This window comes from Coturnix japonica, chromosome W, assembly GCF_054131305.1.
Source record: "Coturnix japonica strain WE chromosome W, WE-NBRP24, whole genome shotgun sequence".
NCBI lineage: Eukaryota > Metazoa > Chordata > Aves > Galliformes > Phasianidae > Coturnix > Coturnix japonica.
In genome coordinates, this window is record NC_140701.1 from 2202084 (window position 1) to 2213018 (window position 10935).

Here is a 10935-nt window from a genome sequence, read left to right on the forward strand (position 1 = left end):
TGTGGGGCTGATGTGGGTCAGATCTATGGGGCAGGAGCTGCTGTGGTTAAGATCTATTTGGCAGGATCTGCTGTGGGGCAGATTTGGGTCAGATCTATGGGGCAGGAGCTGCAGTGGAGATGATGTACGTCAGATCTATGGGGCAGGAGTTGCTGTGGGGCTGCTGTGGGTTAGATCTATGGGGCAGGAGCTGTTGTGGGTCATATCTATTGGGCAGCAGCTGCTTTACATATGATGTGTGTCAGATCTATGGGGCCGGAGCTACTGTGGGGCTGATGGGGGTCAGATCTATGGGGCACGAGCTGCTGTGGGGCTGATGTGGGTCAGATCTATAGGGCAGGAGCTGCTGTGCGACAGATGTGTGTCAGATCTATGGGGCAGGAGCTGCTGTGGGGCTGATGTGGGTCAGATCCTTGGGGCTGAAGCTGCTGTGGGTCATATCTATTGGGCAGCAGCTGCTTTACATATGATGTGTGTCAGATCTATGGGGCAGGAGCTGCTGTGGGGCTGATGTGGGTTAGATCTATGGGGCAGGAGCTGTTGTGGGGCTGATGGGGGTCAGATCTATGGGGCAGGAGATGCTGTGGGTCAGGTCTGTGGGGCAGGAGCTGCTGTGGGGCAGATGTGGGTCAGATCTATGGGGCAGGAACAGATGTGGGCCTGATGTTGGTCAGATTTATGGAGCAGGAGCTGCTGTGTTGCAGATGTGAATCAGATCTATGGTGCAGGAGCTGCTGTGGGGCAGATGTAGGGCATATCTATGGGTCAGGAGCTGCTGTGAGGCTGATGGGTGTTAGATCTATGGGGAGGAGCTGCTGTGGTGCAGATGTGGGTCAGAGCTATGGGGCAGGAGCTGGTGTTGGGCAGAAGTGGGTCAGATCTATGGGGCAGGAGCTGTTGTGGGGCTGATGGGGTCAGATATATGGGGCAGGAGCTATTGTGGGGCTGATGTTTGTCTGATCTATGGGGCAGGAGCTGCTGCGGGGCTGATTTGGGTCAGATCTATGGGGCAGGAGCTAATGTGGGGCTGATGGGGTTCAGATCTATGGGGCAGGAGCTACTGTGGGGCACATGTGGGTCAGATCTATGGGGCAGGAGCTGTTGTGGGGCTGATGGGGGTCAGATCTATGGGGCAGGATCTGCTGTGGGGCTGATGTGGGAAAGATCTATGGGGCAGGAGCTACTGTGGGGTTGATGGGGTTCACATCTATGGGGCAGGAGCTACTGTGGGGCTGATGTTGGTCTGATCTATGGGGCAGGAGCTGCTGTACGACAGATGTGGTTCAGATCTATGGGGCAGGATCTGCTGTGGGGCTGATGTGGGAAAGATCTATGGGGCAGGAGATGCTTTGGGGCAGATGTGGGTCAGATCTATGGGGCAGGAGTTCCTGTGGGGCTGATGTGGGTCAGATCCTTGGGGCTGAAGCTGCTGTGGGTCATATCTATTGGGCAGCAGCTGCTTTACATATGATGTGTGTCAGATCTATGGGGCAGGAGCTGCTGTGGGGCTGATGTGGGTTAGATCTATGGGGCAGGAGCTGTTGTGGGGCTGATGGGGGTCAGACCTATGGGGCAGGAGCTACTGTGGGGCTGATGTTGGTCTGATCTATGGGGCAGGAGCTGCTGCGGGGCTGATTTGGGTCAGATCTATTGGGCAGGAGCTGCTGTGGGGCTGATGTGGGTTAGATCTATGGGGCAGGGGCAGTTGTGGGGCTGATGGGGGTCAGATCTATGGGGCAGGAGCTACTGTGGGGCTGATGGGGGTCAGGTCTATGGGGCAGGAGCTGCTGTGTGGCAGATGTGGGTCAGATCTATGGTGTAGGAGCTGCTGTGGGGCTGATGTGGGTCAGATCTATGGGGCAGGAGCTGCTGTGGGTCAGATCTATGGGGCAGGAACAGATGTGGGCCTGATGTTGGTCAGATTTATGGAGCAGGAGCTGCTGTGTTGCAGATGTGGGTCAGATCTATGGTGCAGGAGCTGCTGTGGGGCAGATGTAGGGCATATCTATGGGGCAGGAGCTGCTGTGAGGCTGATGGGTGTTAGATCTATGGGGAGGAGCTGCTGTGGTGCAGATGTGGGTCAGAGCTTTGGGGCAGGAGCTGCTGTGGGGCAGAAGTGGGTAAGATCTATGGGGTAGGATATGGTGTGTGGCAGATGTGGGTCAGATCTATGGTGTAGGAGCTGCTGTGGGGCTGATGTGGGTCAGATCTATGGGGCAGGAGCTGCTGTGGTTAAGATCTATTTGGCAGGATCTGCTGTGGGGCAGATTTGGGTCAGATCTATGGGGCAGGAGCTGCTGTGTGGCAAATGTGGGTCAGATCTATGGGGCAGGAGCTGCTGTGGGTCTTATCTATGGGGCAGGAACAGATGTGGGCCTGATGTTGGTCAGATTTATGGAGCAGGAGCTGCTGTGTTGCAGATGTGGGTCAGATCTATGGTGCAGGAGCTGCTGTGGGGCAGATGTAGGGCATATTTATGGGGCAGGAGCTGCTGTGAGGCTGATGGGTGTTAGATCTATGGGGAGGAGCTGCTGTGGTGCAGATGTGGGTCAGATGTATGGGGCAGGATCTGCTGTGGGGCAGATTTGGATCAGATCTATTGGGCAGGAGCTGCAGTGGAGATGATGTACGTCAGATCTATGGGGCAGGAGCTGCTGTGGGGCTGCTGTGGGTTAGATCTATGGGGCAGGAGCTGTTGTGGGTGATATCTATTGGGCAGCAGCTGCTTTACATATGATGTGTGTCAGATCTATGGGGCAGGAACTACTGTGGGGCTGATGTGGGTCAAATCAATGGGGCAGAGCTGCTCTTGGGAACATGTGGGTCAGATCTATGCGGTAGGAGCTGCTGTGGGGAACATGTGGGTCAGGTCTATGGGGCAGGAGCTGCTGTGGGGCTGATGTGGGTCAGATCTATAGGGCAGGAGCTGCTGTGCGACAGATGTGGGTCAGATCTATGGGGCAGGAGCTGCTGTGGGGCTGATGTGGGAAAGATCCTTGGGACTGAAGCTGCTGTGGGTCATATCTATTGGGCAGCAGCTGCTTTACATATGATGTGTGTCAGATCTATGGGGCAGGAGCTGCTGTGGGGCTGATGTGGGTGAGATCTATGGGGCAGGAGCTGTTGTGGGGCTGATGGGGGTCAGATCTATGGGGCAGGATCTACTGTGGGGCTGATGTTGGTCTGATCTATGCGGCAGGAGCTGCTGCGGGGCTGATTTGGGTCAGATCTATGGGGCAGGAGCTGCTGTGGGGCTGTTGTGGGTTAGATCTATGGGGCAGGAGCTGTTGTGGGGCTGATGGGGGTCAGATCTATGGGGCATGAGCTGCAGTGGGTCAGATTTATGAGTCAGGAGCTGCTGTGTGGCTGATGTGGGTCAGATCTATGGGGCAGGAGCTGCTGTGGGGCATATGTGGGTCAGATCTATATGGCAGGAGCTGCTGTGGGGCACATGTGGGTCAGACCTATGGGGCAGGAGCTGCAGAGGGGATGATGTAGGTCAGATCTATGGGGCAGGAGTTGCTGTGGGGCAGATGAGGGACATATCTATGGTGCAAAATCTGCTGTTGGACTGCTGTGGGTCAGATCTATTAGTTTGGAGCTGCTGTGGGGCACATGTGGGTCAGATCTATGGGCCAGGAGCTGCTGCGGGGCTGATTTGGGTCAGATCTATGGGTCAGCAGCTGCTGTGGGTCTGATGTGGGTCAGATCTATGGGGCAGGAGCTGCTCTTGGGAACATGTGGGTGAGATCTATGGGGCAGGAGATGCTGTGGGTCAGATCTATGGGGCAGGAGCTGCTGTGGGGAACATGTGGGTCAGGTCTATGGGGCAGGAGCTGCTGTGGGGCAGATGTGGGTCAGATCTATGGGTCAGCAGCTGCTGTGGGTCTGATGTGGGTCAGATCTATGGGGCAGGAGCTGCTGTGGGGCAGATGTGGGTCAGATCTATGGGGCAGGAGCTGCTGTGGGTCAGATCTATGGGGCAGGAACAGATGTGGGCCTGATGTTGGTCAGATTTATGGAGCAGGAGCTGCTGTGTTGCAGATGTGGGTCAGATCTATGGTGCAGGAGCTGCTGTGGGGCAGATGTAGGGCATATCTATGGGGCAGGAGCTGCTGTGAGGCTGATGGGTGTTAGATCTATGGGGAGGAGCTGCTGTGGTGCAGATGTGGGTCAGAGCTTTGGGGCAGGAGCTGCTGTGGGGCAGAAGTGGGTAAGATCTATGGGGTAGGATATGGTGTGTGGCAGATGTGGGTCAGATCTATGGTGTAGGAGCTGCTGTGGGGCTGATGTGGGTCAGATCTATGGGGCAGGAGCTGCTGTGGTTAAGATCTATTTGGCAGGATCTGCTGTGGGGCAGATTTGGGTCAGATCTATGGGGCAGGAGCTGCAGTGGAGATGATGTACGTCAGATCTATGGGGCAGGAGTTGCTGTGGGGCTGCTGTGGGTTAGATCTATGGGGCAGGAGCTGTTGTGGGTCATATCTATTGGGCAGCAGCTGCTTTACATATGATGTGTGTCAGATCTATGGGGCCGGAGCTACTGTGGGGCTGATGGGGGTCAGATCTATGGGGCACGAGCTGCTGTGGGGCTGATGTGGGTCAGATCTATAGGGCAGGAGCTGCTGTGCGACAGATGTGTGTCAGATCTATGGGGCAGGAGCTGCTGTGGGGCTGATGTGGGTCAGATCCTTGGGGCTGAAGCTGCTGTGGGTCATATCTATTGGGCAGCAGCTGCTTTACATATGATGTGTGTCAGATCTATGGGGCAGGAGCTGCTGTGGGGCTGATGTGGGTTAGATCTATGGGGCAGGAGCTGTTGTGGGGCTGATGGGGGTCAGATCTATGGGGCAGGAGATGCTGTGGGTCAGGTCTGTGGGGCAGGAGCTGCTGTGGGGCAGATGTGGGTCAGATCTATGGGGCAGGAACAGATGTGGGCCTGATGTTGGTCAGATTTATGGAGCAGGAGCTGCTGTGTTGCAGATGTGGGTCAGATCTATGGTGCAGGAGCTGCTGTGGGGCAGATGTAGGGCATATCTATGGGGCAGGAGCTGCTGTGAGGCTGATGGGTGTTAGATCTATGGGGAGGAGCTGCTGTGGTGCAGATGTGGGTCAGAGCTTTGGGGCAGGAGCTGCTGTGGGGCAGAAGTGGGTAAGATCTATGGGGTAGGATATGGTGTGTGGCAGATGTGGGTCAGATCTATGGTGTAGGAGCTGCTGTGGGGCTGATGTGGGTCAGATCTATGGGGCAGGAGCTGCTGTGGTTAAGATCTATTTGGCAGGATCTGCTGTGGGGCAGATTTGGGTCAGATCTATGGGGCAGGAGCTGCAGTGGAGATGATGTACGTCAGATCTATGGGGCAGGAGTTGCTGTGGGGCTGCTGTGGGTTAGATCTATGGGGCAGGAGCTGTTGTGGGTCATATCTATTGGGCAGCAGCTGCTTTACATATGATGTGTGTCAGATCTATGGGGCCGGAGCTACTGTGGGGCTGATGGGGGTCAGATCTATGGGGCACGAGCTGCTGTGGGGCTGATGTGGGTCAGATCTATAGGGCAGGAGCTGCTGTGCGACAGATGTGTGTCAGATCTATGGGGCAGGAGCTGCTGTGGGGCTGATGTGGGTCAGATCCTTGGGGCTGAAGCTGCTGTGGGTCATATCTATTGGGCAGCAGCTGCTTTACATATGATGTGTGTCAGATCTATGGGGCAGGAGCTGCTGTGGGGCTGATGTGGGTTAGATCTATGGGGCAGGAGCTGTTGTGGGGCTGATGGGGGTCAGATCTATGGGGCAGGAGATGCTGTGGGTCAGGTCTGTGGGGCAGGAGCTGCTGTGGGGCAGATGTGGGTCAGATCTATGGGGCAGGAACAGATGTGGGCCTGATGTTGGTCAGATTTATGGAGCAGGAGCTGCTGTGTTGCAGATGTGAATCAGATCTATGGTGCAGGAGCTGCTGTGGGGCAGATGTAGGGCATATCTATGGGTCAGGAGCTGCTGTGAGGCTGATGGGTGTTAGATCTATGGGGAGGAGCTGCTGTGGTGCAGATGTGGGTCAGAGCTATGGGGCAGGAGCTGGTGTTGGGCAGAAGTGGGTTAGATCTATGGGGCAGGAGCTGTTGTGGGGCTGATGGGGGTCAGATCTATAGGGCAGGAGCTGCTGTGGGTCAGATTTATGAGTCAGGAGCTGCTGTGTGTCTGATGTGGGTCAGATCTATGGGGCAGGAGCTGCTGTGGGGCTGATGGGGGTCAGATCTATATGGCAGGAGCTGCTGTGGGGCATATGTGGGTCAGACCTGTGGGAATACAAGAAAAGCTGTTCAGAGCAGCAGCTGTGGAGCAAGATAAACAGCATGGGAACCAAGGACACCTCTGCAAGGAGAAGAAGAGTCTCACAGCTCTGATTGGTTATGTGCCTGCATGGACAGTTGAAAAGTGTTTTGTAGAATGCTTTGTTGACATGTAAGATGTTTGGGAAAGTTGTAAGGGCGGATGGGAAAGTTAGAAAATAACAACTTGTGAAGGTATATAAGGGATGTGAGAACTTGTAATAAACGATTTGGATCGTTCACATCTGAGTCCGTGCCGAGTCGCTGCAAATGGCGCCCACAACGTGGAGCAAATCAACCCGCGGCTGAGCGAGCCCGGTCCGGCAGCGTCGCCCGACTGAACTTCGGAGAGACTGTTTCGCGCGCACCCGCACCGTTCTGCAGGACAGAAGGTGAGCAGTCGGGAACTATGGGGAGTTCACTAACGAAGGAGCAGAAAGTAAATCTCGAAGTATTGCGGTCAGTGTTACCGTATCAGGATAAGACTGTGTCTACTAAAGCATTAGCTACTCTTCTTAAATGGATAAGCAAAAATGTCCCTGAATTTCCAAAAACTGAGTTCTCTCTCGATGGAGAACTTTGGGACAAAATCGGCTCAAAACTCTACGAGGCTTCTCTCGCTAAAGACAGAAAGGCTGCTAAGCTGTTGCCCGTTTGGAGCCGGATAATGGAAGGGATTAAGCAATCACGACGGGAAAGAATTTATTCCGACCATTCCCTGCCGCCCTCCGTCCCAACCCCGCCGCTGCCTCTCGCTGCGGGAAGCGGCCCGTGCCCGGATCCGACCGCCGGCTCCGACCCCTCCCCGATTCGGGGAGACGAGGGGCCGCGGCCGCCCCCCTTCGCGCTCCCGCCGTTCGCTCCTCCCCCGACGTTCGCCGCGTTGCCGCCCTCTACGGCGCCCTCGCCCTTCGCTCCGCCTACGACGCTCGTCGCGCCGCTTCTGCCCTCCTCCCCCCCCACGTCATGCGCTGCTGCGTCTGTGCAGCCGGCGTGTAACGTGGTTAAAGACACGGACGGATCGAAACCAGGGGATCGTTGTGACCCCGGTCCAGAAGATCCAGAAAGAGAATCGGACGCATTTCCTCCTGATGATACTTTGAAGGAAGCAGGAATGACAAATTTCCCTACAGCGTACTGTGATGTCTTAGAGCAATGCAAAAAAGAAACAATATTAAGAAGTAATGCTGACACGTTGCAGACCTTTCCTAATCAGGTCCCCCGTTTGGAATCTCTGCCTTATGAGGCAGTGAAGGAGCTAAGGGAGTCAGTGAGAACATACGGAGTTCAGTCAGCCTTTACATACAATCTTTTGGTTGCAAACAGTGACAGTTACGCTATGACCCCTCACGATTGGAAAACTGTGTTAGGAATGATCCTCTCTGCTATGCAATACACTGTGTTTATGATTGAATACCGGCTACATAATTTGACTGATACCTCTTTGCCTCAAATTGGGACACATCCATGTGGCACAGCACCTCTTCAACTGTGTCAGACAAATGTCACTCACGTTCCTGAATTTGGCCGTCTGAAATATGCACATGTAACAATAGATACTCATTCTTCTTACGTATTTTCCACAGCACATACAGGTGAATGCAGTCTCAAGATTTAGAGTTTAAGGCATTAGCTAGGATGTTGTGTGCTTCTTCTATTTTAGTAATAGATCAGATGTGTATTAAACAGGATTTGATCTAATCAATGCTAGAATCTACAGGAATAGCTCTTTTAATGTTTTAGTACTGTTTGGTTATGATGTTATTAGCCTATTAATTAGCTTTTCTTAATTTGCAAAGACAAAACCTGGAAAGGAATTCTAGACAAAGAGATGACCCTGTATCATAGAACGGATACCTCTTTTACATCCAATTAATTGGGATCTGAAAATATAACCATGCATCATTTTAGACAAAAGTGCACGCTAATAGAACTAAATTTGATGGTTTATTCTGTTTTCCAAGCAGGTGTTCCACTTGGGCTCTATATCACGCACTGGCCATGCGGATGTGGTGTACAACTGGAAGAAATCCTTCAGACCCTGAATGCAGGAGAGAATCTGTGATGGGTGAGAGAGGAAAGGTGCACCTTGAAGCAGGGGACGCCCTGCTGGCACTACCTGTCACATCCACCACCAACATGGCTTGTTGTTTCTCAAGGGTCAATAAGTAATAATGCCCTTAGTGATACTCTAGTACATTTGTCCTCTAAAATTGGTTCTATTTGACATGCTATTCCATTAAATTGTGCGATCATTATTCAATTATTAGCCCAGATAACTCAGTTGGTAGAGCATGGTTATGAACATCTTAAAAGCATTTACTGCACAAATTTTAGTGGTCATTAAAAATCAATATATCAGAGTATATAAAAATTGGGCTTTTCCTGATCAGTTACGGATTAACACAATGGGACCCTCATGGATTTATTTTCAGGTTGCAGAAACTTAGGTTGCAGTACAAACATGTTTGTTCTTTTTAGTGGGTTTAACAGTAATGTTGTTATGTTGTATTTGACTTGTCTCTTTTTTCACTTTTAGAGTATTGTCAATCAAGGCCTTGATTGAGTTATAATGATTATGTTATTAATATAAATAGCGTTATTATTTTATAGTATGGTAGTAGCTTGTCAATAAACAAAAAAGGGGGAATTGTGGGAATACAAGAAAAGCTGTTCAGAGCAGCAGCTGTGGAGCAAGATAAACAGCATGGGAACCAAGGACACCTCTGCAAGGAGAAGAAGAGTCTCACAGCTCTGATTGGTTATGTGCCTGCATGGACAGTTGAAAAGTGTTTTGTAGAATGCTTTGTTGACATGTAAGATGTTTGGGAAAGTTGTAAGGGCGGATGGGAAAGTTAGAAAATAACAACTTGTGAAGGTATATAAGGGATGTGAGAACTTGTAATAAACGATTTGGATCGTTCACATCTGAGTCCGTGCCGAGTCGCTGCACAGACCTATGGGGCAGAAGCTGCAGAGGGGATGATGTAGGTCAGATCTATGGGGCAGGAGTTGCTGTGGGGCAGATGAGGGACATATCTATGGTGCAAAATCTGCTGTTGGACTGATGTGGGTCAGATCTATGAGTTTGGAGCTGCTGTGGGGCACATGTGGGTCAGATCTATGGGCCAGGAGCTGCTGCGGGGCTGATTTGGGTCAGATCTATGGGTCAGCAGCTACTGTGGGGCTGATTTGGGTCAGACCTATGGGGCAGAAGCTGTAGAGGGGATGATGTAGGTCAGATCTATGGGGCAGGAGTTGCTGTGGGGCAGATGAGGGACATATCTATGGTGCAAAATCTGCTGTTGGACTGATGTGGGTCAGATCTATGAGTTTGGAGCTGCTGTGGGGCACATGTGGGTCAGATCTATGGGGTAGGAGATGGTGTGTGGCAGATGTGGGTCAAATCTATGGGGCAGGAGCTGCTGTGGGGCAGATGTGGGTCAGATCTATGGGGCAGGAGCTGCTGTGGGTCAGATCTATGGGGCAAGAACAGATGTGGGCCTGATGTTGGTCAGATTTATGGAGCAGGAGCTGCTGTGTTGCAGATGTGGGTCAGATCTATGGTGCAGGAGCTGCTGTGGGGCAGATGTAGGGCATATCTATGGGGCAGGAGCTGCTGTGAGGCTGATGGGTGTTAGATCTATGGGGAGGAGCTGCTGTGCTGCAGATGTGGTTCAGAGCTATGGGGCAGGAGCTGCTGTGGGGCAGAAGTGGGTAAGATCTATGGGGTAGGAGATGGTGTGTGGCAGATGTGGGTCAGATCTATGGTGTAGGAGCTGCTGTGGGGCTGATGTGGGTCAGATCTATGGGGCAGGAGCTGCTGTGGTTAAGATCTATTTGGCAGGATCTGCTGTGGGGCATATTTGGGTCAGATCTATGGGGCAGGAGCTGCTGTGTGGCAAATGTGGGTCAGATCTATGGGGCAGGAGCTGCTGTGGGTCAGATCTATGGGGCAGGAACAGATGTGGGCCTGATGTTGGTCAGATTTATGGAGCAGGAGCTGCTGTGTTGCAGATGTGGGTCAGATCTATGGTGCAGGAGCTGCTGTGGGGCAGATGTAGGGCATATCTATGGGGTAGGAGCTGCTGTGAGGCTGATGGGTGTTAGATCTATGGGGAGGAACTGCTGTGGTGCAGATGTGGGTCAGAGCTATGGGGCAGGAGCTGCTGTGGGGCAGAAGTGGGTAAGATCTATGGGGTAGGAGATGGTGTGTGGCAGATGTGGGTCAGATCTATGGTGTAGGAGCTGCTGTGGGGCTGATGGAGGTCAGATCTATGGGGCAGGAGCTACTGTGGGGCTGATGTTTGTCTCATCTATGGGGCAGGAGCTGCTGTGCGACTGATGTGGGTCAGATCTATGGGGCATGTGCTGCTGTGCGACATATGTGGGTCAGATCTATGGGGCAGGATCTGCTGTGGGGCTGATGTGGGAAAGATCTATGGGGCAGGAGCTGTTGTGGGGCTGATGGGGTCAGATATATGGGGCAGGAGCTATTGTGGGGCTGATGTTTGTCTGATCTATGGGGCAGGAGCTGCTGCGGGGCTGATTTGGGTCAGATCTATGGGGCAGGAGCTGCTGTGGGGCTGATGTGGGTTAGATCTATGGGG